This window comes from Culex quinquefasciatus, chromosome 1 (assembly GCF_015732765.1).
Source record: "Culex quinquefasciatus strain JHB chromosome 1, VPISU_Cqui_1.0_pri_paternal, whole genome shotgun sequence".
Classification (NCBI taxonomy): Eukaryota; Metazoa; Arthropoda; class Insecta; order Diptera; family Culicidae; genus Culex; species Culex quinquefasciatus.
The window spans coordinates 114761763-114786573 of NC_051861.1; the positions used below are offsets into that span (position 1 = coordinate 114761763).

General features: G+C 32.3%; 1 protein-coding gene across 2 annotated transcripts in view; it reads right to left on the minus strand.

The window, feature by feature from the left end:
- Nucleotides 1-24811, minus strand: part of LOC6045261 (uncharacterized protein DDB_G0271670) — a 76151-nt gene that overhangs the window by 47036 nt on the left and 4304 nt on the right. For both annotated transcript variants that reach the window (XM_038249563.1, XM_038249562.1), the window contains exon 2: nt 8990-9024. The gene's annotated coding sequence lies outside the window, so the exon portion shown is untranslated. The remainder of the gene's footprint in view (nt 1-8989; nt 9025-24811) is intronic.

Genomic DNA, 24811 nt, shown 5'->3' on the forward strand with positions numbered 1-24811 from the left:
AAGATTACTAATGAGCAATGATTGTGTACAACTAATCCAAAGCCGTTAAAATTATTTAAATTACAAAACTAGTAAAAGACTGGTATAAAGTACAAATTGGTTACAAATTGGTTTTCGGTCAGAAAAGTGATTAATTGTCAACCTATCAATATTTTTGAACTGGTATAACAAATTCTTGGATCATTTTCTTAATTTAAGAATACGATTTTAGAAATATAAAACCTAATTTGATGTTCGAGTCTTCTTTAACAAACTTCGATATCAAGAAACCACCTGATATCGAATTGGTTTTCGACGAAGGCAGGTGTGAAAATGAGTTTTTTCAGTCATTTTTTTTTTGCTTGAAAATAAGCGCCTCAGTGCAGTTGGATGTAACTTTTAGTGATCAGGTGTCAAGACTGGTATAAAAAAAATGATGTTTTATGCAGAGTTGTGAAAATCACTGATGCCGACAATGTTTTCCGGTCAAGTTAAGTGTAGTGTAAAGAGAATTGTACAGCGTTAACCTTTCAATTTGTCAAAACTGGTATAAATGGGTAAAGTGAATTTTTAGAAGTTTTTGGACATCAATATCAATGTGCCTTGTTTCGATCGTATGAAAGTGATTTTAAATTATTAAATGTCATGACTTCAAGACTGGTATAAAATAAGTATACAGTTGTTGAATGAGGTTTCTGTCAAAGTAGGTGTCGAAAAGAGAATTGGACTGTTTAAATATCAAATTTTGAAAACTGGTATAAAATCACATTATTTTTAAAAAAAAAACAAGAAAATTTGAATTGAAGAAAGATAACGATTTCAGGGCGGTTATCGCTCGCTTATGATCGAATTTTCAATCACAGCTTGTTACCTCAATTCTCCGATAATCGAGTTTTCAATTACGGACTTCAAAATCAAGGTACCTCCTCGTTTTGAGTTGGTTTTTTTGATGAAGGTAAGTTTGTGAAAGTGAGATCATGGAAATCAAGTGAACTGAAGGTAGGTGTGTGAAAGTGAATTTGAGTTGCTCAAGTGTCAATCTATCATAACTGGTATAAAATACATATGATGAATTCTAATCTGGTGTCGAATGTATTTTAAGATGAGGGTGAATTTTAGTGATCAAGTGTTTGTCAAAAATGGTATAAATTGAATGTGATTTATTAATTAGTTTTTTTTTTTTGTTAAGGTAAGCTTGTGCAAGTGAAATAATGAAAATCAAGAAAACTGTCAATTCTGTCAAATTTCACCCTACAAATCACTGCTAAGTGACTCCATCGTTTGTTTTTTCTCAACCCAAAGAAGTTACTCAACCCCGAGAATCACAACAAAAACTCCGTGGTGGCGTGTGGAGGTCGGAAACTGGGAAGCTCATTTCATAATTTTAAGTTTCCTCCAGCAGACGACGAAGACCACCCCGATTAAGCTCCAAGATTGAGCAGCAAAAGATTAACCAACCAGATAAGTTTTGCGTGGGGGTGTTCGGGGCTTTAGTTGAGGTTTATGTTGCCAAGATCTTGATTGCAGAGGTGCCAGGGGGAGGCGCACTTTTGCTTTCCATTAAAGTTGATCGCAAGCGATTTGAGCAGTTGTTGTTTTTTGCGGAAGAAGTCGATATTTCTACAGGAAATTACAATTTTTGAGATTTCAAGTAGGAATTCTTCAAATGACTCACATAGTAGCTTAAATGACTCACACTTAGTCATAAGCCACACAAAAATTGAACCATCTCACGTGCCCACTACTCTCCAAGATAAAGCAAACGCACCTTTTGTGTACTCCAAGTGGTGATAAAGTGCCGTAAAATTAAGCCATCATCATTATTGTTCAGCCCATTTTTGAGGGGAGGCCTGAATCAAATTGATAACTGCTGTGGTTACGGCCCCCCAAATTAGGTCACTTAGGTCTAATCTTACAGCACCTTAAAAAAAACCTTACTTTCACACCTCGTTAACCTAAAAATACTGGACACGAACTAGAAGACACGCTGTGTCTCAAAAAATTGTGTTCAACTAATCTAACTTCACGTGGTGAGTGTGTTTTCCCAAGAGGAGGGAAAAATTGCCAATCACCAGCCAAATTCCAAATAATAGCTCAATTACCCCAGAGTTATGCAACGACGCAAACATCAAAATGATACTCGCCGCAACATCATCATATGTTCGAGAGCTAATAACGCTCTCGGGTGCACTTGCCTGTAATATGGCGAGCGGGGTTCAGGTTGTTGGCTTCTCAACGATGGTGATCTTTTTGGCGTGAGTCATGCACACAAGTGTGGCGGGAAATGCCCCCCCATCAAGTGTTTGAAGGAGGTTTTGTTTTGCTCATATGTTTTAGAAGCGGTTATTAAGTCATTCCGAAACTAATATTGGTTCGATTGTGCGGGAAACCGTTGTTGTGTCATTCGTGGTGAGAGGTACTGCACTATTTTACAGCTCTGTTGAGGAAAAGTGACTTCCGGAAGCCGTCGATTAATGGCCGTTTTTGGCGGTTAGGCCAAAAAAGTCATAAACGTGAGATTGGTTGACGTTTCGTTATGAGAGCATAACGAAAAGTTGGACCTGTTTGACAGATTTATTTGAAGTCACTTGACTTCACTTCATTTGACTCCACTTGGCTTCACTTGACAAGACTTTACTTGACGTCAGCTAACTTCACTTGACTTGATTTAACATGACTTCACTTGACTTTATTAGACTTCACTCAACTTCACATGACTTCACTTCATTTGACTTCACTCAACTTCACATGACTTGACTTCACTTGACTTCACTTGACTTCACTCGACTTCACTCGACTTCACTCGACTTCACTTGACTTCACTTGACTTCACTTGATTTCACTTGACTTCACTCGACTTCACTCGACTTCACTTGATTTTCACTTGATTTTCACTTGACTTCACTTGACTTCACTTGACTTCACTTGACTTCACTTGACTTCACTTGACTTCACTTGACTTCACTTGACTTCACTTGACTTCACTTGACTTCACTTGACTTCACTTGACTTCACTTGACTTCACTTGACTTCACTTGACTTCACTTGACTTCACTTGACTTCACTTGACTTCACTTGACTTCACTTGACTTCACTTGACTTCACTTGACTTCACTTGACTTCACTTGACTTCACTTGACTTCACTTGACTTCACTTGACTTCACTTGACTTCACTTGACTTCACTTGACTTCACTTGACTTCACTTGACTTCACTTGACTTCACTTGACTTCACTTGACTTCACTTGACTTCACTTGACTTCACTTGACTTCACTTGACTTCACTTGACTTCACTTGACTTCACTTGACTTCACTTGACTTCACTTGACTTCAACTTATGTTGGTACCTCGATGTTGAAGTCCGTAATAGAAGAGTCGTTCATTTTAACACAATTTTACTTACCTTCACTGTATTAAGATATCTCAACCATTGCTCGAGGGTACCTCAATGTTGAAGTCCGTAATAGAGATGAAATTCTATTCTTCATTTTTAGCAAAGTTTCCTTCTAAACAAGATTTACGTCCTGCCTCAAGGCAGAATTTCAAAATCAAAAATGTTCCTTCTACCAAAAGCCACCAACCATTATTCTCCACGCAGAAACCCATTATCGTAATATTTATGGCCCGCGGTGAAACCGCGCGATGATAAGGATTCTTCTTCCTCATGCATACACCACCGAAAAAGGCAAACATAACATTCGTTATCCCCGCCGGTGTAGACTTTTCGGGAAAGTTCAGCACCGAGGAGGGAGGCTGCGATGATTTCCATAAATTTTTAAGGTTCCACCTTCGAGAAAAACGACGACCCACGCCGGCGGCCAATTTTGCGAACAAGGCTCAACTTTAAGTTGCGAACCGCAAAATAGTTGGCCTTTTCATTTTTGAGATGCGGGAGCTCATGTGTCGGAAAAGCGCCACCTGAGCCGGAAAAACTTTATGGAAATTCGAGGGAGAGTCGGAAAATCAAAGAAAAAGATCAAGCAATTTATGCACCGTCGCCCAGAAAGGGCGCTCATTTCTTATGCATTGGAATGCTTCTTTTACCGGGGAGGGCCAGGAAAAGGTTTGGCAACATTAAAATTCAATTACTAAGGCGAGGGGGGGGGGGGAGGAACGAGCGTTGACCCTTTTGAATTAATAGAGTTGCTAAAAAAAGTCCCTTGAGATACAGGTTATTTAAGTTTTGAATTAATTTTCGTTGAATAAAAGTGGCTCAATTTTCATTGAAATAGCCAGAACATGAAGTGTGAAGAAAAATGCAGAAACATAAAAGGATGTTAGTAAACAAAAGATTAAACAATGAGTCATTAAAAGAATATAAAAGAAAAAAACGCTGTCCGCTTTGTAAGCGGATGATTCTGGGTTCGATTCCCATCTGCTGCAACCTTCCATCGGATGAGGAAGTAAAATGTTGGTCCCGGCTTTGGTTGTTAGGCCGTTAAGTCATTCCAGGTGTAGGAGTCGTCTCCATGCCATAAGTACAAACAACACACCAAACCAAGCCTACTCCGGTGGAATCGCTGGCGGCGGTTGGACTCGCAATCCAAAGGTCGTCAGTTCAAACACTGGGGTGGAAGGTTCCTTGGAGTAGAAAGAGGTTTGGGTGCTCTCCCCATTCAAGCCTTCGGACTCCTAGGTTCGAGCAGAAACTTGCAATAGAGACCACAAAAGACCCGGGGGTCGTTAATGTGGATGGTTTGATTTTGAAAAGAAAAAACAAGAAGCTAGAAATAGAAACTAGGAAAATCATAAGTCAGAATCAAAAACTGGAAACAGAAGAAGAAGCCAACAAACTGAAAAAATAGCACAAAATAAGAAAAAGTAACTAGAAACTGAAAAAAAGTAAAAAATAATAATAAAAAAAATATTTAAAAAAAAACTATAAATAACCTATTATCCAGAATGATTGAAAAAACAAATAAAAAACAAAATTACGCCCTTTTGAGATGTTAGCCTTCATTAATTTTTTTTAAAAATATTGTTATCAAAAAGATTGGAACACTTCATGAATTTTGCAAATTTAAGCATTGAAAATCGGACCATTAAATGCTGAGTTATCGACATAAGAAAATGTTCGGTTGTTTGGGTGAGACTTGGAATACATCAATTTTCCTATTTTTAAACCTTTGCATGGCAATATCTCGGCAACTAAGGGTCGTACCAACAAAGTTCAAAAAACAAAATATAGAGAATTTTGTTTTGCCCTTTATTTACCGTGTATCATTTTTTATCAGTCCTTATCCATACCTACAACTTTGCCGAAGACACCAAATTGATCAAAAAATTCTTCCAAGAGGTACAGGTTTTTGAATTTTCATACATCATTTTTGTATGGACAGCTGCCAAATTTGTATGGAAAATTATATGGACAGACTTATGAAAAAAAGACCGATTTCGTAGAGATTATCTAATAAGTCAAAAAAAAATTAAAATCATAAGCACTAAATAAAAAAAAAAGAAAAAGACACATGAAATTGTTAGAGGTAAAAAAAGACAAAACATTATAAAAGAGCTAGTTGTAAAAAAGGCACTATAAACAGAATAAGAAACTCAAGGAAAGCTACAAAAAGAAAAAAGGTACAAAAATAGCAAGAAAGCAAGCCAAATATAAATTAAAAAAAAAAAGTACAAAAAGAAGAGCAAGAAATCTGAATTATAAGTCGGTGAAAGAATATAAGTTAAAAAAATCTTTAAAAAAGTTTAAATTGAAAATATAAGAGATAGATCGACAAAAGGAAAGAGAAACAAAACGGGAAGCTTTAAATCGAAAAAAATATAAAAGTCAGATATATAAAAACAAGTAATAGTGAAAATAGGAAACATTGAAAAAGCCTGATTCCACAATAAACTATGATAAGGAATTTATCAAAAAGTGAGAAGTAGAAAACTGGATGAAAAATCATAAAAGACTAAAATAATTACACCAAACTGATGTAAGAAATTGTTAAAGCAATCAAAATTAATAAGAATCAGAAAAAGAGCAAAACAATCTAAATCGAAAATATATAATACAAAAAAAAAAAAAATTCAACATGAGGATAAAGAAACAAAACAAGAAGCTAAGAATCAAACAAATTATCTAAAAGTCTGGTAAAGGATCAAGGAACAGTGAAAAAAAGCCAGAATTATAAAATAAAATTGAAAAATAAACTATTGAAAATAAACAAGCAAAAAAAATACTCAAATTCACAAAAACTTTAAAAAACTCATCATAATCATTATCAAAAGCATTTATAAGTAATACAAAAAATCAAAAATATTGCAAGAATAGCAAGGATTTGAAAAATATGTCAACATTAAATAAATAACAAAAAAATATTATACGAAAAAGATATGTTAAATAATTAAATTAAATGTAGAACAAGTAAGAAAAGAAAAGAGTATTGAACAGTCGAAATCAGAATTAGAATGCAATCGGAAAAAAAGTTATAACTAAAAAAAGAAGTTGAGTGCTCAAGAAACTGGAAATGATTTTTTTTGACAAAAATACGACTAAAAAAATGTTTAAATATAAATTGAATGTTGAAAAGTAACAAAAAGAAAAAAAATTATTGAGAGTCGAAAGAAAACAAAAATAGAATTAAAAAGAGAAATAATCTGAAAGTAAAGTCAGTTGTCACAAAAGATAAAAACAGAAAAAGGAAACCAGAAAGCAGAAAGTGATTTGAAATATTGAAAAATATAGGAGTCAGAAGTCAGAAAGAAAAGCCAGGAATCAGAGACAGAATTCTTATAACAAAAAAGTGAATCTTTTATTTAGAATTAGAACGTTCACAAGAAGCATTAGTAGAGAAAAGGAAAAAAAATCAAAATTCACAAAAAGAAAAAGAGTCAAAAAGAAAGACAGAAGTTGACAGATTGACAGAAGCAAAAAACTATTTAAAATATTTTAACAAGAAATAGTAGTCTGAAACAGAAAGGAATTGCATAAGTAATAATTCGAAAACAAAACAAAAACAAAAAACAACCCAGAAGTAATCAAAAACTGAAAAAAATACTCAAAAAATTAAGCAAAAAAGAAAACGATGAAAAAAACTAAAAAACAAAGATTGAACAAAAATAAAAAGCATTCTAAACTGAAAAAGCAGTAAAAAAAATAAAAGAGTGGTTTAAAGAAAGAAAGAAAAGTTTAAACTAAACATAGTAGGCAAAAGTAAAAAATTGGCACGGAAACTAGAAACAGGAAAAAATACAGGTCAAAACCCAAAAAAGAAACTAAGCTGGTAAAAGAAGTAAATAATAAAAATAATAAAATGGAAGCAAAATAGTGTAAAATATATAAATTTGTAGAAGCATCGTAAATAAAAAAAAGAATAAACCAAAAAAAACGTACAATATTATTCAGTAATTAATCACAAGTCCGAAACGCAAATTAAAATGGGAAAGACAAAATATTTGAAATGAGAAATGCAATGCTTTTTATTTCCAATTCAAAAATCACATTCTGTCAGTTTGACAAAATGGCAACTTGACAGCATAACTTTCACCACAGACAAACAAAGTTACACAATTTTGCTTTTCAACAGTATGATCACTTTTACTGGTCAACATACTTACTTCATCAAAAATCACATCAATTTTTTTACATTCCTTATTATTGATGTAATAGATAATAAACTAATGTTTTCAAAAACCAGACAAATTTCACTTTTTTTCCGCAATCGATTAAGTGCAAATAGTTTCCCAGACACGAACCCCACTCGCAAATTTTGATGTCTTCGCGCATCAAAATCCGTACACATAAATATTGCACACGCCGTTTGCCGCAAAAGTGCGTGACCAACTTTTGATTTTCCACATTTGCGCGATATGCGTTGCACGGAGGTTCCAGTCCCTTATTGCATCCGAATGAAGAAAAAACACGCAAAAAATGCATTATTCATGACACTTGCGTGGGTTCGTGCCCGTGCTTTTGATGTGTGCTCCGACATTTTCATTATCACACATTTAATTTTGTTCGTTTCAATGCAAAGTGCAGTGCGAATTTCGCTTTCGAATGCGGGACGGCAAATGAGTTTTTGGCGTGGGTGGATTGATGGAAACTTGTTTGAAAAGAGGAAAAAAAGTAGATTTAAAATTTAATTTAATACAATGACGCCTAAAACAAACCAAAAGATCAAAGTTTGATGAAAAAGTTGAACAAAATCTAACTGTCAATTTGAACAATCACAAACTCACCACAGCAATTTTAAATTCACCATAACTCATTTAAATTTCTTGCGGTGCTTAATTTCACAACTAGTTGGCTCTAGCATCGAGTGATGAATAAAAATTTAATCCAAAATAGCGAATGATTAACGTTTGTTTGTCTGTGCTTGAAATTATTTTCGAAAACCGTGCATTTCAGACCGGGAAGCAAAGCCCTGTAATTTCCAATGCACAAACGATCGTGGTGGCCCGCGGGGGTGGTGAATTTTAATATTATGGTGCTCTTTTGGCTTCAACAGTCAAACAGACACACATACACTGCTGTTTGTTTTGCACCGCGTGAGGCGTCGACAACAACAACAGGGCCATTGATGGCAAGCAAAAAGGAAAAACAAAGAAACCAAATTTGGTAAATTCATGCTGAGATATTCAAGGGAAATTTTATGGAAATTTTTTCATGCAAATTTGCCGAATAATTCCGAAAAAGCTTTAAAAAAAAGTTTAAATGAATATGTTTACAAATTGGCAACACCCTCACAGAAATGTCAACATTTTTACGTCAAAATAGACAAGTTGATGATAATTTGGATGTTTCTGTCATAATTGTCAATAGTGTTTGAATGTTATTTGTTTTGTTAAATCAGTAATTCAATCAAAACAAGTGAAACAAATGTGAGCAAGCCAGTTTGTTTACATTTCGTCTTTGGCCCGGTTACAATGAAGCGTTGCAAAAAAGTCGTTTGCAGCATTTGTGATATCACTCTACTTAATTAGAACAAGTAGAGGGAAAATCCTCCATGACCTGTAAAACCAGTAAACTTATCAAGAACTCCCTTTACGTCAAAGTCATAACAAACTTACGTCAATTGAGGCCGGCAGCGTCCCCGGTGAGAATTCTGCAAAATAAAGAGAGAAAAAAGAAGAAAATAAACAACTTTTCCGAAAGTTTTGTGACACTAGCAAGGAACGAAACGGAAATGAAACGCAAAAGTTTGTTTTTCCCGCAATGACGAGGGTAACGAGACTAATTTTCCCCGGCAAGGTTGGTCGCCGGTTTTGCCCATCAAAAGTGTGTCTTTGTGACGCAAATGTTTGGCCGGCTACTTTACGGGAAATTGAATTTCGGTTTGTACGTCATTCCTGAAGGAAATCGTCAATTAACGTGACAAAATAAATTGTCAATATTGTCAAAATTGTCAAAATTGTCAAAATTGTCAAAATTGTCAAAATTGTCAAAATTGTCAAAATTGTCAAAATTGTCAAAATTGTCAAAATTGTCAAAATTGTCAAAATTGTCAAAATTGTCAAAATTGTCAAAATTGTCAAAATTGTCAAAATTGTCAAAATTGTCAAAATTGTCAAAATTGTCAAAATTGTCAAAATTGTCAAAATTGACAAAATTGACAAAATTGACAAAATTGTCAAAATTGTCAAAATTGTCAAAATTGTCAAAATTGTCAAAATTGTCAAAATTGTCAAAATTGTCAAAATTGTCAAAATTGTCAAAATTGACAAAATTGTCAAAATTGACAAAATTGACAAAATTGACAAAATTGACAAAATTGTCAAAATTGTCAAAATTGTCAAAATTGACAAAATTGTCAAAATTGTCAAAATTGTCAAAATTGTCAAAATTGTCAAAATTGTCAAAATTGACAAAATTATCAAAATTGTCAAAATTGTCAAAATTGTCAAAATTGTCAAAATTGTCAAAATTGTCAAAATTGTCAAAATTGTCAAAATTGTCAAAATTGTCAAAATTGTCAAAATTGTCAAAATTGTCAAAATTGTCAAAATTGTCAAAATTGTCAAAATTGTCAAAATTGTCAAAATTGTCAAAATTGTCAAAATTGTCAAAATTGTCAAAATTGTCAAAATTGTCAAAATTGTCAAAATTGTCAAAATTGTCAAAATTGTCAAAATTGTCAAAATTGTCAAAATTGTCAAAATTGTCAAAATTGTCAAAATTGTCAAAATTGTCAAAATTGTCAAAATTGTCAAAATTGTCAAAATTGTCAAAATTGTCAAAATTGTCAAAATTGTCAAAATTGTCAAAATTGTCAAAATTGTCAAAATTGTCAAAATTGTCAAAATTGTCAAAATTGTCAAAAATGTCAAAATTGTCAAAATTGTCAAAATTGTCAAAATTGTCAAAATTGTCAAAATTGTCAAAATTGTCAAAATTGTCAAAATTGTCAAAATTGTCAAAATTGTCAAAATTGTCAAAATTGTCAAAATTGTCAAAATTGTCAAAATTGTCAAAATTGTCAAAATTGTCAAAATTGTCAAAATTGTCAAAATTGTCAAAATTGTCAAAATTGTCAAAATTGTCAAAATTGTCAAAATTTTCAAAATTTTCAAAATTGTCAAAATTGTCAAAATTGTCAAAATTGTCAAAATTGTCAAAATTGTCAAAATTGTCAAAATTGTCAAAATTGTCAAAATTGTCAAAATTGTCAAAATTGTCAAAATTGTCAAAATTGTCAAAATTGTCAAAATTGTCAAAACTGTCAAAATTGTCAAAATTGTCAAAATTGTCAAAACTGTCAAAATTGTCAAAATTGTCGAAATTGTCAAAATTGTCAAAATTGTCAAAATTGTCAAAATTGTCAAAATTTTCAAAATTGTCAAAATTGTCAAAATTGTCAAAATTGTCAAAAATGTCAAAATTGTCAAAATTGTCAAAATTGTCAAAATTGTCAAAATTGTCAAAATTGTCAAAATTGACAAAATTGACAAAATTGACACAATTGTCAAAATTGTCAAAATTGTCAAAATTTTCAACAGTACAGTAAGCAAATTTTGAAGCTTGACGTGGGAAACGAGTGCCCAATTAATGAGTGGAAGTGTGGGGTTGGGTTGTCCACGTTTTGGGCTGACCACACTAATAATTACACACCATGATTTTAACTGTAGTTGTGTGTGTGTGAGCTAAAATATGCTGCATTAAGACGTAAATAACAAGTGGAATTAGCTGCACGAGGTAAGTTCACGTGCAAACATGGAGTTGGGAGAACACTCGTTTCTTGCTTCGTGACAAGCCCCAAGGTTCTGGAGCTTTTCTTCTTCTTTTTTCTCTCTGTATAATGTTAGACTTGCCATCAACTGTTAAAACAAGGAAAAGTTGAAACTTTTTTTTGTATAGGGTAATTCTCCGCCAACTCACACAGCAGTTGCCCCGACCCCTCTTCGATTTGCGTGAAACTTTGTCCTAAGGGGTAACTTTTGTACCTGATCACGAATCCGAGGTCCGTTTTTTGATATCTCGTGACGGAGGGGCGGTACGACCCCTTCCATTTTTGAACATGCGAAAAAGAGGTGTTTTCAAAAATTTGCAGCCTGAAACGGTGATGAGATAGAAATCTGGTGTCAAAGGGACTTTTATGTAAAATTAGACGCCCAATTTGATGGCGTACTCAGAATTCCGAAAAACGTATTTTCATCGAAAAAACACTAAAAAGTTTTAAAAATTCTCCCATTTTCCGTTACTCGACTGTAAAAATTTTGGAACATGTCATTTTATGGGAAATTTAATGTACTTTTCGAATCTACATTGTCCCAGAAGGGTCATTTTTCATTTAGAACAAAATTTTTCATTTTAAAATTTCGTGTTTTTCTAACTTTGCAGGGTTATTTTTTAGAGTGTAACAATGTTCTACAAAGTTGTAGAGCAGACAATTACAAAAATTTTGATATATAGACATAAGGGTTTGCTTATAAACATCACGAGTTATCGCGATTTTACGAAAAAAAGTTTTGAAAAAGTTGGTCGTCATCGATCATGGCCGTTCATGGTCACTCGCGACAGACACGGACGACGAAACAAAGAGAAACGCAAAAAGTAACTTTTTCAAAACTTTTTTTCGTAAAATCGCGATAACTTGTGATGTTTATAAGCAACCCACATATGTCTATATATCAAAATTTTTGTAATTGTCTGCTCTACAACTTTGTAGAACATTGTTACACTCTAAAAAATAACCCTGCAAAGTTAGAAAACACACGAAAAAAATGAAAAATTTCTGGGACAATGTAGATTCGAAAAGTACATAAAATTTCACATAAAATGACATGTTCCAAAATTTTTACAGTCGAGTAACGGAAAATGGGAGAATTTTAAAACTTTTTAGTGTTTTTTCGATGAAAATACGTTTTCGAATTCTGAGTACGCCATCAAATCGGGCGTCTAATTTTACATAAAAGTCCCTTTGACACCAGATTTCTATCTCATCACCGTTTCAGGCTGCAAATTTTTGAAAAACACCTCTTTTTTCGCATGTTCAAAAATGGAAGGGGTCGTACCGCCCCTCCGTCACGAGATATCAAAAAACGGACCTCGGATTCGTGATCAGGGACAAAAGTTACCCCTTAGGACAAAGTTTCACGCAAATCGAAGAGGGGTCGGGGCAACTTTTCCCGATTTCGTGTGAGTTGGTAGAGAATTACCCTATAGGTAGAAGTTTTCCAATTTCAACGCAGGAAATTTTTCAACAAAATGTCGTGTGCACTTTTTACAGTGCATTTCTTCACTGCAAACATGTTCTAGAAAAGTTTAATCCTGGTGGTGGTGCTCGAACATACAATGCTCTTATTTTTCTTCGGCCTCTTATGGGCGGGAATTTGTGCAGCTGTGCAATTGAAGTATTTGAGGAAAAAGAAAAAAAAAATGACTTCAAAACGGGCACTTACTTGGTGGTAAGCGGCTTTAGGGGTGGGATCGTAACTGTGATTTGGCCTCCCCGTGAATTAAACTATGAGCACGTATAGACTTGCAGGCAGAAACTGGTTACGGAGAGGTTCTTGAAAAAGTTTGGTCATAATGCTACAAAGCAGACCATGTGGGTATTGAAAGGGCACTGAATTTTTAGCCAATTAATGTCAAAATAATATTGATGGGAACTAAAAACGTTGTTTATAAGCTAGATAGTTGAAATAACTACTTAAAACTTCAATATTTTAAATTAAGTCAATGCTAGTTTTATTTCAAGTTTTTGTCTCTCCCCTTCAAAGTTTTCCCAAAAAATCTGTGGGCAAATATAATGTTTAAAATTAAAAATTTCATAGTAAAATTCTTTTAAAACTGATAGTAAACTATTATAATACATTACATAAAATTTATTTATGCAATTTAAGCCAAATAAATGCTGTTTAATCTTTTTTTAATTTTTAATTCTAGGAGTATACAAAGATTTTTTATGATCGTTTGGATCGGTAAACTATCTGTCAAAATAAATCAAATTTTAGAGAATTTTTGTTGTACGATGAACAATACTGAACTTCATTACCGAATTTTGGTAAATTTTTACCGAATTTGTTAATTTTAATTTTTCCGAATTGTTCACAAGTTGAAAATTCGAACTTTACCGAATTCGGTAAAAAAAATTATTGTAAATATTGGAAAAAGACGTGAAATTTGAGGAAAAAACATGTTTTCTCAAATTCATTGGTATTTTGCTAATATGAGGCAGTTACGATCTGTCATGATCATTTTTTGCATTTTTGCGTTTTTAGATACTTTGAGCTAATTTAGGCTTGAAATTTGAGGCTATCTGAATGGGGAAATTTTTTTAATCAATTTAAAAGAATTCAAACTTAAGCTCAAGCGATGAAATCTATCATGGGGATTCGAACCTTTTTTCATAATTTTAATCAATTTTGAGAATGTTTATTTAGAAACCTTCTCACCGTGTAATTTAAAATTGAATGACAATAAATTTAAACATTTTTTGCATTTGAAACAAACAAAACTTTAATGATTTGTAAACTCATTCAAACAATTTAGACGCTCGGTATCAATATTTTTTTTTAAATTTAGTTATTTCCAATTCAATCAAACCAATGAAAACTATATTTCAAGTTATTTTAACAATTTTAAACAAAAAATCAGGGGGCAAAATTTTAACTATTGCTGAAAACTGAAATTTTCACTAAAAATCTTGTACAATAAATCAGAAACGAATAAAAAAAAACGTTCTTCAATAATATTGCCCTATTTTACGAAATAAAAAAAAAAATCTCATTTTTTTACAGTAGCATAACTGATATAATGTATAACACGATTTGTGATACTATTTGCTTTTAAAATTGTGAAGATCGGCTTAAAATTTAAATTTTTACGGTACCCCTCTTTGCCTTGCCAGTGTCCCTCGGCAACTTTAATTGATTTTTTTACCAGCCATACTTTTTTTTAACGAAATTTTTTTTTTAACGAAAATCCCAAATGATGTGAAATCGATTTAAAGTTTCACGTCATATTATGCCCATACGACAAACTTTTGAAAACAAGATTACGATAACCCGAACAGACGGTAATAGCTTAATTGATGCCATTTCAATAACAAATTCTGTTAAAATAACAAAAAGTATTATGGATTCTTCTTAGAAAGTCAATATTTGCATAAGGGTTTGATAACAGTTTATGTTACCATAACAAAATTTGTTATTGGTCTGATATTGATTGAAAGATGGAAGAATATCACCAACTGTTATTGGGATGATCGGAAATAACAAAAAATAATAACAAAGATTTTTTCGAAGAATAACTCAAAATGTTATCAGTCTATTATTACAATAAATATCCAATAACAAAAAAATCATAACGATGAATTACAAATATTGTTATGAATAACATAAAATGTTATTGGCCTAGTATTATTAAATATCAAAAAATGTTATTCCCAAGTTATTTCGTCTGCTCTGTAAACAACTTGAAAAAAAATCCCAGATTCTTCAATGATATATAAATCCATTAAAAATTACTCATTCGGAAAAACTTTGGAATTTGGAAAGTATTATTTGATACGTCATTTTTCATATTTATCACAAAAGAGCTCTGATAAAGTGAAGATCTACTTGGATGAAAATCTTTTCATGTGGTACAAGCATTGCAATTATTTGAAGTTTGAGTGATTCCAAGTCTATTTGTTATTTTTGAGTGTAAAATGTTTAGTCATTACAACAAAAAACTCGAATGATGTGGTATCCATTCAAAGTTTTACGTAATTTGAGGCAAATTTTTGAAATTATGAAATTTGCATGCCTTGAACAAAAAAAAAAGTATTTTATGAAACTTTGAAACAAAAGCTCCAATGATGAGAAAAGCTGTGTAAAATTTTAACGTGGTTTTAAAATTGTTGGGAAATCATGAAAATATGAGGAATTTCATGACAAAAGGTTATTTGTGTGCAAATTTTAGCATTGAAAAAATACTACAGTGATTCATCTTTTGATTCCCCAAAAAATTATTAATTAATTTTTGAGATATTTTTAAGAGGTTGGCATTTTAATAACTAGAAAATACACTCATTTAATTATTTTTCAAAACTTTTTTGATAAAAATATTTCGTTCGACATAAGCATGGCGAATATTTTGATTATGTTTATTTTATTTTTGATTACTTGAAGCACAGACAAACAGACGTCAACCATTAAACAATCCTATTCAAAACTATCTATCACACCTCAAAAGTCTGAAAAAAACTGTCGAACGCGTGTAAATGAGTTATGGTGAGTTCCAATTTTTACGCCATGGTGAATTTCCTTGACCGTTAAATTGATGATTGGCGGATTTCAAAATAGATTCGCGTCTGCTTATCTGTCTTGAATTGATCCATAATCTTAAAACTGTTAAATCTAATTTTTTACCCAATAAAATATTCATAATTTTGATTTGTGATATGTTCAAACAAATAGTTTTCTCATTTTTATAAATTTTGTCAAAAAAAAAAATGTCACTTTTCAAAAATCTTTCACAAAAGGATAAAGCTATAATTGCATTTGAACCACCCTACAAAATCTTTTGTTGGGTTGGATATCCCAAAACCAATCAAACTTTTGTGTCCCGAAAACAAAGTCAGAAGTGCTGGAGTAAAAAGAACATAAAAATGGTTGAAAACTTTTGGGATCTCAACAAAAACAAAAACGGAAACGGTGTCACCTTAAATTTGCTATTTTATTAGCTCAAAACAGAGCGATTTGTAACAGCTCTTAGTTGGACTTTCCTTGTTCCAGGAAAAATGAAAGAAAAAATATATCTGAATTAGAAGGCATCTCTGCTCATTATGAATGCAAGATATGGGGCTTGGCAACTTTTGGCTCTCCAAAGGGAGAAAAAGCCGACCGGCTTTGGATTACTTGGGATTTTTTTGTTTAATTTTCTTGTTTGGTGAGAACAGCTCAAAGTTTCTTCAAGTTCGCCTTAAGTCTTATCGAGTTAGTTCAATTGCGCGAGAAAAATAAAAGAATATCTTGAGACTAAACAAAATGAAAATAATAATTTAGGTCGAAAATAGGTTAAAGATCAACTTTAAGGACATTTGACTTGATAATGGCAAGTAATCAAAAAGTTGATAGAAAAATTAATGTTCAGATAAAAAAAGTGTTTGAGTTCAGTGAATAATTTTTTTTTGCAAATTTTTTAACAAACAATTTTTATACAATTAAGATTAGTCTCAAACATTTCCCAAAGATTGCGACTTGCGAAAACGGTCACGTGGAGACATCGGACGCCTTCCCTTCCTCCGGACCATAAGCACCGACTTCACGAGGAGGAAGAGGAAGCGACGAGACGAAATTCTGGGCACGTTTCTCATATTGATTGCCACCATGGTTGTGGATGCTGGTTGGTGCAAATTTTTCACGTCGGTTTTTTTTTGCTTCTCTTTGTGGCATTTCTAGGAAAATTGCGAGCACAGTTGAAAAATTAGATAAAATTTTCAAATTTATTTGTCATTTTTTAATTTTTTTTATAGAAATGTAAACAAAAGAAAAAATGTTTCAAAATTTCTCGAAGATTTTTTTCCGTGTAAGCATTCCGTGTAAATAAATACTAATAAAAATTGATGTCTGTCAAAAGGTCTCTCTTACTTTTCCTCTCTTACTTTTCCTCGGAGATCACGCCGTTCAACTGGTAAATGAGTGCCCAGGTCCCAGAGGTCACACCACTTTCGCAGAGTTTACTGATCGGATGGATTTGCAAATAAAGTTGTTCCGAGACCCTATAATATCTTGCTTGGAAGATGTGATGAGACTCACTAAGTAGGCATTTATTAAGTCAAAAGATAATCGTTTGACAAATTTCGACCAAAATCATAAATGTTAGATGTGTTTAATCAGGTTTGAATAGACTCATCAAACCAATTAGCAAAATTAACAATCTTCCACTTCAAAATCAAAATTCAGCTCAAAAACCTTCAATCTCAAGGCAATCTCGCCCGGACGATCAACCTAATTTCAGGTCAACCTTAACGATGTTGTCGCGCGCGCTCTCAAACGGTCAATTTCCTGCAGTCATAACAATTTTATCTGTCAGCTGATTAAAAATCTAATAAATTGTAAGCAGAGAGGAAAAAGCAAGCCACCAACTCTGCCGTCAAGCTGACCGGAAATCGCCGTCGCATGTGCCGTCTTTCCGGTTTGATTTTTTTTTTCAGAGTTGGTTCCAATTCGAAATCGATACTCCGGTGTTGTTTTTGTTTTGTTTTGAAGAGCAAGGCAGTAGTGACAGCTGTTACGAGGAGTATTTTCAGAATAACGTACATATTAAATGGCAATCGGAGTGTTTTCATTGCATAAAAATTTGTTTTGCCATAGAGCAATATTCAACAACTTTCACAACTTTGACGAAAAAGAAGACAGCTTGACCAAATTTGTAAAAAATTGCTAAAATTTGCTAAAATTGGCTAAAAATTGTTTAAATTTGTAAAATTTGTAGTTGTAATTCTAATCTAATCTAATATAATCTAATCAGACCCTAGCGCAGCCAATCTTTCGAAGGGATCCTGGAGAGTGCCTTAGTTTAGATTACGCCTAGCACTCTTCTTGTCATTTATTAACATCTGTAGTGCGCCATTGCATCGGAATGCATTGAAACATCACAAGCGTTAAAGCGGCCAGGTCTACTGCGTAAAGCCGTATCGCAGAGATGACACGTAATTGGGTTGAGTTTGAGCACTGAGTGTTCGAACAACAACACAATTCTGAATCGACAGGGGAGGAAGAAGCGTGGGGACACACCACCATACGCTCCGAGATTTGGTTGTATTCGTTGGGAGCACCACGCAAAGAAGGTGTGGTCCACGAATGCCCTTGACACTATTTGCCGTGGTTATAGCGCCACAACTCGCTCAAATTTGTAATTGTGATTGTAATTTTATTTGGCAACGATATCATGTTAGTCTGACTTTTTATTTGTTTGCTTAAATTTACTAATTTTTTTTTAAATTTGCCAAAAATGTAAAGTTTGCTTTTATTTGTACAATTTGCTAAAACATGCAAAATTTGGTAAAATTTGCTAACATTTGCTAAAATTTTCTATAATTTGCTAAAATTTTCTTAAATTTGTAAGATTTACTAAAATTTGTGAAATTTGCCAAAATTTGCTAAAGTTTTGTTAAATTTGCTGAAAATTGCTTAAATTTATAAAATTTATTATTATTTGAACAATTTCCAAAAATTTGCAAAATTTGAAATTTTTCAAAAATTTGCAAAAATTGGTAAAAAAAAAGCTTAAATTTGTAAAATTTGCTGAAACGTTTGAAATTTGCCAAAAATGTAAAATTTGCTATTATTTGTACAATTTGCTATTATTTGTACAATTTGCTATTGTTTGTACAATTTGCTATTATTTATACAATTTGCTTAAATTTGCAAAAAAAAAATTAAAATTTTCTAAAACTTGCTTAAATTTGTAAAATTTGCCAAAATTTGCTGAAATTTTCTAAATTTTTTGAAATTTGCCAAAAATGAAAAATTTGCTATTATTTGTACAATTTGCTATTATTTGTACAATTTGCTTAAATTTGCAATTTTTTTTTAAATTTTTCTAAAACTTGCTTAAATTTGTAAAATTTGCCAAAATTTGCTAAAATTTTCTAAAATTTTTGAAATTTGCCAAAAATGTAAAATTTGCTATTATTTGTACAATTTGCTTAAATTTGCAAAATTTGTTAAAATTTTCTAAAATTTGCTAAAAAAATTTGTAAAATTTGCCAAAATTTGCTAAAATTTATTGAAATTTGCTGAAATTTGCTAAAGTTTGCTTAAATTTGTAAAATTCGCTAGAATTTACTTTTAATTGCTGTAATTTGCTAAGATATATTAAGGTTTACTCAGCACTCAAATTTACTCAAATTTACTAAAATTAACAAAAACTTTCTTAAAATTTGCTTAAATTTGCTTAATTTTGCTTGAATTTGCTTAAATTTGCAAAAAATTGCCAAAAAATTGCTAAAATTTGCTTGATTTTGCTAAAATTTGCTAAAATTTGCTAAAATTTTCTAAAATTTGCTGAAAATTGCTTAAATTTTTAAAATTTGTAATTGTAATTTTATTTGGCAACGGTATCCTGCCAGTCAGACTTTTTATTTATTTGCTTAAATTTACTATTTTTTTTAAACTTGCCAAAAAATGTAAAATTTGCTATTATTTGTATAATTTGCTAAAATTTGCCAAATTTGCTAAAATTTATTGTTTTTAAATTTGCTAAAATTAGCTTAAATTTGTAATTTTGCTATTATTTTAACAATTTCCAAAAAATTGCAACATTTGAAAAAATTTCAAAATTTGCAATGTTTGCAAAATTTGGTAAAATGTGCTTAAATTTGTTTAAATTTGTAAAATTTGCTTAAATTTTTGAAATTTGCCAAAAATGTACAATTTGCTATTATTTGTAAAATTTGCTGAAATTTGCGATATTAGCAAAATTGGCTTAAATTTGCTAAATTTGCGAAAATTTGCACAAATTTGTAAAATTTGCACAAATTTGTAAAATTTGATAAAATTTGTAAAATTTGCCAAAATTTGCCAAAATTTGCAAAAATTTGCCAAAATTTGCTAAAATTTGCTGAAATTTGCTAAAATTTGCTTAAATTTGTAAAATCCGCTAGAATTTGTAAAATTTGCTAAGATATGCTAAGGTTTGGTAAAATTTACTAAAATTTTCTAAGATATGATACAAGTTGCTATGGTTTGTAGGATTTATTAAGATTTTTAAAATTTTCTAAAATTTGTAAAATTGACTCAGTGAGTTTTGATCATTTAAATTTATTGTTAAATTGTTGATTTTTAAGAGAGATCCACGTCTGTTTGTCTGTTGTGGGGAGCTATTAGTTTGGCATCATCTAGTTGCTTGATGCCAAACTTGCCAACTGCTCAACTACCGGATAAATTTAATAACATGAATTTAACCACCACTCTCATCTCATTAGCGGGTTCATCGAGCACAAACAACCTTGACATTCAAATGCGTCCTTTTTCCTCCCATAAGGGCAATGATCCAAACAACAACAATGTGTTTTATAGTAGTCAGAACCCGCTGCCAAGCGCCAATCGCAAATTGATTCTGTTGCCGTTTTTTTATTTGTTACGATATTGCTCGTTTCGCCAAAATTGGCACTGTCACATGTGTTGTAGAGCTCGCTATACGATATCCGTAAACATGATCCAAGGCTTTGCCGCGGCGTTTGCGATTTCAATAACACCAAGGGGGCCTTGGCACACACTGTTTATTTTTGCTACTCCTGTTCTTGAGCCCGGTTGATACCACTTTATCATTATCGCAACAAAAATGATAATCGAGCGCGCGTCGCAGACTGCGCGACGCGCACGTGACAGGTTTCGATTTGGTGTTGGTGTTGCGATTAGGGTGGTTCAATTTTGAGCAATTAAGGTCTTAGTTTTGTTGTCTTCTGCAAGGTCTGAAGAGTTTTTTTGACAGCTGTCACTTTGACAGCACCGCAAGCATCAATTGTGACGGGGTCCACCCTACCGAAGCTTCCTGATTTAGTAGATCGCCATAATGATGGCAGTCGGCCAATGCTCGGGTGCAGATTTGGCTGCGTTCACCTTCACAACTCTGCAAAAAAAAAATACACGCCGCACGCAACTTGCCCTACAAACTGAGAGCGACAGACGCCAATGGCCCAGCATATTATAGCACATAACCTCTACGACACCCCGTAAAAGGAGTTCCTCGTTCCACGACACGCTCGGACCGGCTCTTGGCGGTCATGGCCAACTGCGGACGGACTTTGAGGTGCATGACCGCCAAGGGTAGAGATTGGTTGAGATGACCGCTGAATGAGAGGAGCTGTCAAACGGCGCATGGACTGGTTCTGTAACACTTTTTCTGATAAGAGTTTAAATTTTTTAAATTTTTACAGATTTTAAATTTTTTTGAAATTTAACAAATTATAAATATTTTCATATTATAGCCAATTTTAGAAATTATAGCAAATTTTAGAAAGTATAGCAAATTTTACAAATTATAGCAAATTTTACAAACAATAGCAAATTTTACAAATTATAGCAAATTTTACCAATTATAGCAAATTTTACAAATTATAGAAAATTTTACAAATTATAGCAAATTTTACAAATTATAGCAAATTTGTCAAATTATAGCAAATTTAAACAAATAAAATTAATATGAGAGTGGTAGTTAAATTCATGTTATTAAGTTTATCCGGTAGTTAGATAGTTGGCAAGTTTAGGAACAAGCAGCAAGATGATGCCAAACTAATAGATCCTTACAACAGACAAACGGACGTAAATATCTCATTAAAAAAAAAAAAACAATTAAACAATACACTTTAATCAAAATAAATGTTTAAAAATAAATACTAGTAGAAATATACAAATTTTCATCACACCAAGCGTTTCTACCTATTCTCATCACTTTTGCAGTTTTCCGCTATTCAAAGTACATTTTCAGATATATTAACAATGGAGAGTTGTCTGTTGACTTTTTTTAGCTATTTATTACTTTAGAATAATCAAAATGCTTGAAATGACCACAGTTTTACAATTTACACCATGAAATTTAATAAAAGATTAAATGAACAGAAAAGGGTTAAATCAGGTGAAAAACCAGACGGAAGTGGGCAAGTAAATTTACATCAATCGTATCGAAATTTAGCCGCCAAATATACGAAAGTGTCTCTTAATTCGTTTAATTCAACCCAAAGTCTTATTATTATTTTTTCTAAAATATAAAATAAATTAAAGGCGTCGCCACGTCTGGGAACAAAAATGCCCACAATCAGCACTGCACTGACATTAAACCGGCACTAAACGTCAAAGACTCGTCAAACAATGCGGGTAAAATACAGTCAATTGAATATTATATTTTTCTTCATTTTCGTTTCTCTTTCCTCCCTCCTCCTCCTCGCCAGTCACCATTCTATTGTTCAAGTGGTTGTTGTGTGCACTGCATCACTCTCACTATCAGTTTCGATTTCAATTTGGAAGAGGAGGAGAGGCGAGTGAGGTGGTGAGGGTGGCTTTTAATTTCTTTCTTGTTTTTGTTTTTGTTGTTGTTGTTTGGCACCAGTCAGGTGAGAAATGAGCACCGCGCCGCTGAAATCAGTTTGCACTAACACGTGGGTGGGAGGGGGACAGAGAGGGTTAGACTCCCATAATTAAAATGCGTGTTTATCTTTTTTCCGAAAGGCAAGGCACACGGCTTTTGTTGTTTTCTTCGCTCGGTTTTCTTGTTTATTTTCAAAAGGTACACATACAGCACCGCAAAAGCGTTTCCAGAAGCACTTAATGGCTTCTTGATTTTGCTGCTGCTTTCAAAAAAAAAATGAAGAGGGAAAACAAATGCACAATCAAAACAACTCCTCACCCCATCCACCCACGCTCGCTTTTTAATGAAAAATTCCACGATTTGACGTTGACTTTGATATCTCACATCAAGGTAATGGTGCGATACCGATATGATATCGTGTGGATACTGTGAGACCGACGCACGAAATGGCGTGTGAATGTGAGAGTGAGTGAGAGAGTGAGAGGGAGAGGGCAAACGCAAATGATAAAACAACAATTTAGATGGGATTGCTCTTGGTAATGAAAGATTGGCGCGCGCGTGATTGCACTCACGACTTTGACCCGGTTGAGTTGAATCGTTGAGCGTTCACTCGTACACAAAGTTGGGAAAGGGCCCGGGCGCTAATGTGAAATGGTTTGTTATTGTGTAAGGAAAATTGTGAGTTAAGTGAAACGAACTTAAAAGGTGATTTGATAAGTGTCGACAGTGGATTAGTTGAAATAAGTTTGAACAATGAAAATTACAACAATTTTTATTAAATTTACTGCTCAATCGAATAGTTTTTTTTTTATGAAAAAGAGACATTCGGTTGCGAACGTCATTAAATTACAATAAAAAATTAGGAGGCGACCAAATACTCATTGTAAAAAAATGGTAATATTACATCAGAAACATGTGAAATTGTCATCAGTTTCTGATGAATATCACATTTTTACAAATTATTTTATGTATTTATTTTACTTTAAAAAAAAAAGAAATAATATTCAACTAACCAAATTTTCGAGTTGAATTTGATCCCCCCAGGATCTACAAATAGACATGGCGGGCGCCGTTGGTGACTTTTTTGCTGGATCTCAATAATTCTTATACAAATATATTTCAATAAATTTATCGTGTCAGTGGATTGCTTTTATTTTATTTATTTTATAAAAATGCAATTTTTTAGATACATCACAACTAGAGCGTCCAATTTCCCGTCCCGTGAAAAAAAAATTCCCGGGAATTCCCGGGATTTCCCGAAAAAAAATATTTCCCGTTTCCCGGGATATTTGTAAATTTCTCGGGAATTCCCGAAATTCAAGCGGAAGTATACATTTTCTTAAATTATTGGAACTATTTTTTAAATTTCTCTGAAAAAATAATAAATGAGCAAACTCAACATGATTTTGTTCAATTAAATGAATTGTTTGGTTTATATATAATTAATTAGATTATCAGAAATTATGAAATCAGAATTATGTCTGATAATATCAATTTTTGAAGCAACTGAAAATAAATCTTGCCTATTGAGTATTAAATTATTACAATAAGGTAAACTTTTAACAGATTAATGTTATTCCATCAAAACAATATTAACTTCAGACCTCCAAATTAAAATTTAGATTTTTTTACGTTTTTGTTTGAAAATCGAATTTGTGCAAAAAGAATTAATTCAATTGGTTGAATACCTAGTACTAAAGAAATTACAACTTGAAGTAAAAGAATTATGGAGCACTGGTGCAACTATATGTGTTAGAGGGTTAAATGTGAAAAAAATAGAAGACTTTTTGTGGAATTATGTTAATTTATCGTATAATTTAAGTCATGTTGCATAATAAAAAAAATCATTCAAAAAGTACTTTCTATTGTTTGTTCTCAAAAAATGCAAAAATGTATTCAAAGCTTGCTTCAAATATATGAAAACATTGGGTTGTTTAAAGTAAAACCAACACTAAAAAGCTTTACCATTTGTTCAAAAGCTGAAACCAGTATTTGTCATCAAAAACATAATTCTGCATGTATTTTTCTCATTTCAATAAACTGGTCACAGAGGCAAGTTTAAAATTTCTCATCAAAAAATACCAAAATACATTTTCTTGTAGTTGAATGATTTTTTACATGCAGTCAAGCTGTTAATTGATCTTCACACTTATTAGAAACCATTGATATTGATGTCCTATACAATTATGTTGCATAATATTAATTAAAACCAAGATCAGAACAACTTTCAATAAATTTAATTATTTAAAAAAAAATCAGAAATTTACACTTATGAACCAGTTTCAACTAAAAAACGGTACACCTAATATAAAAAAAACTTTGCCTGGGCCTGATTTTTTTTATCAAAATATCTATTTTTATTACATATATTTTAC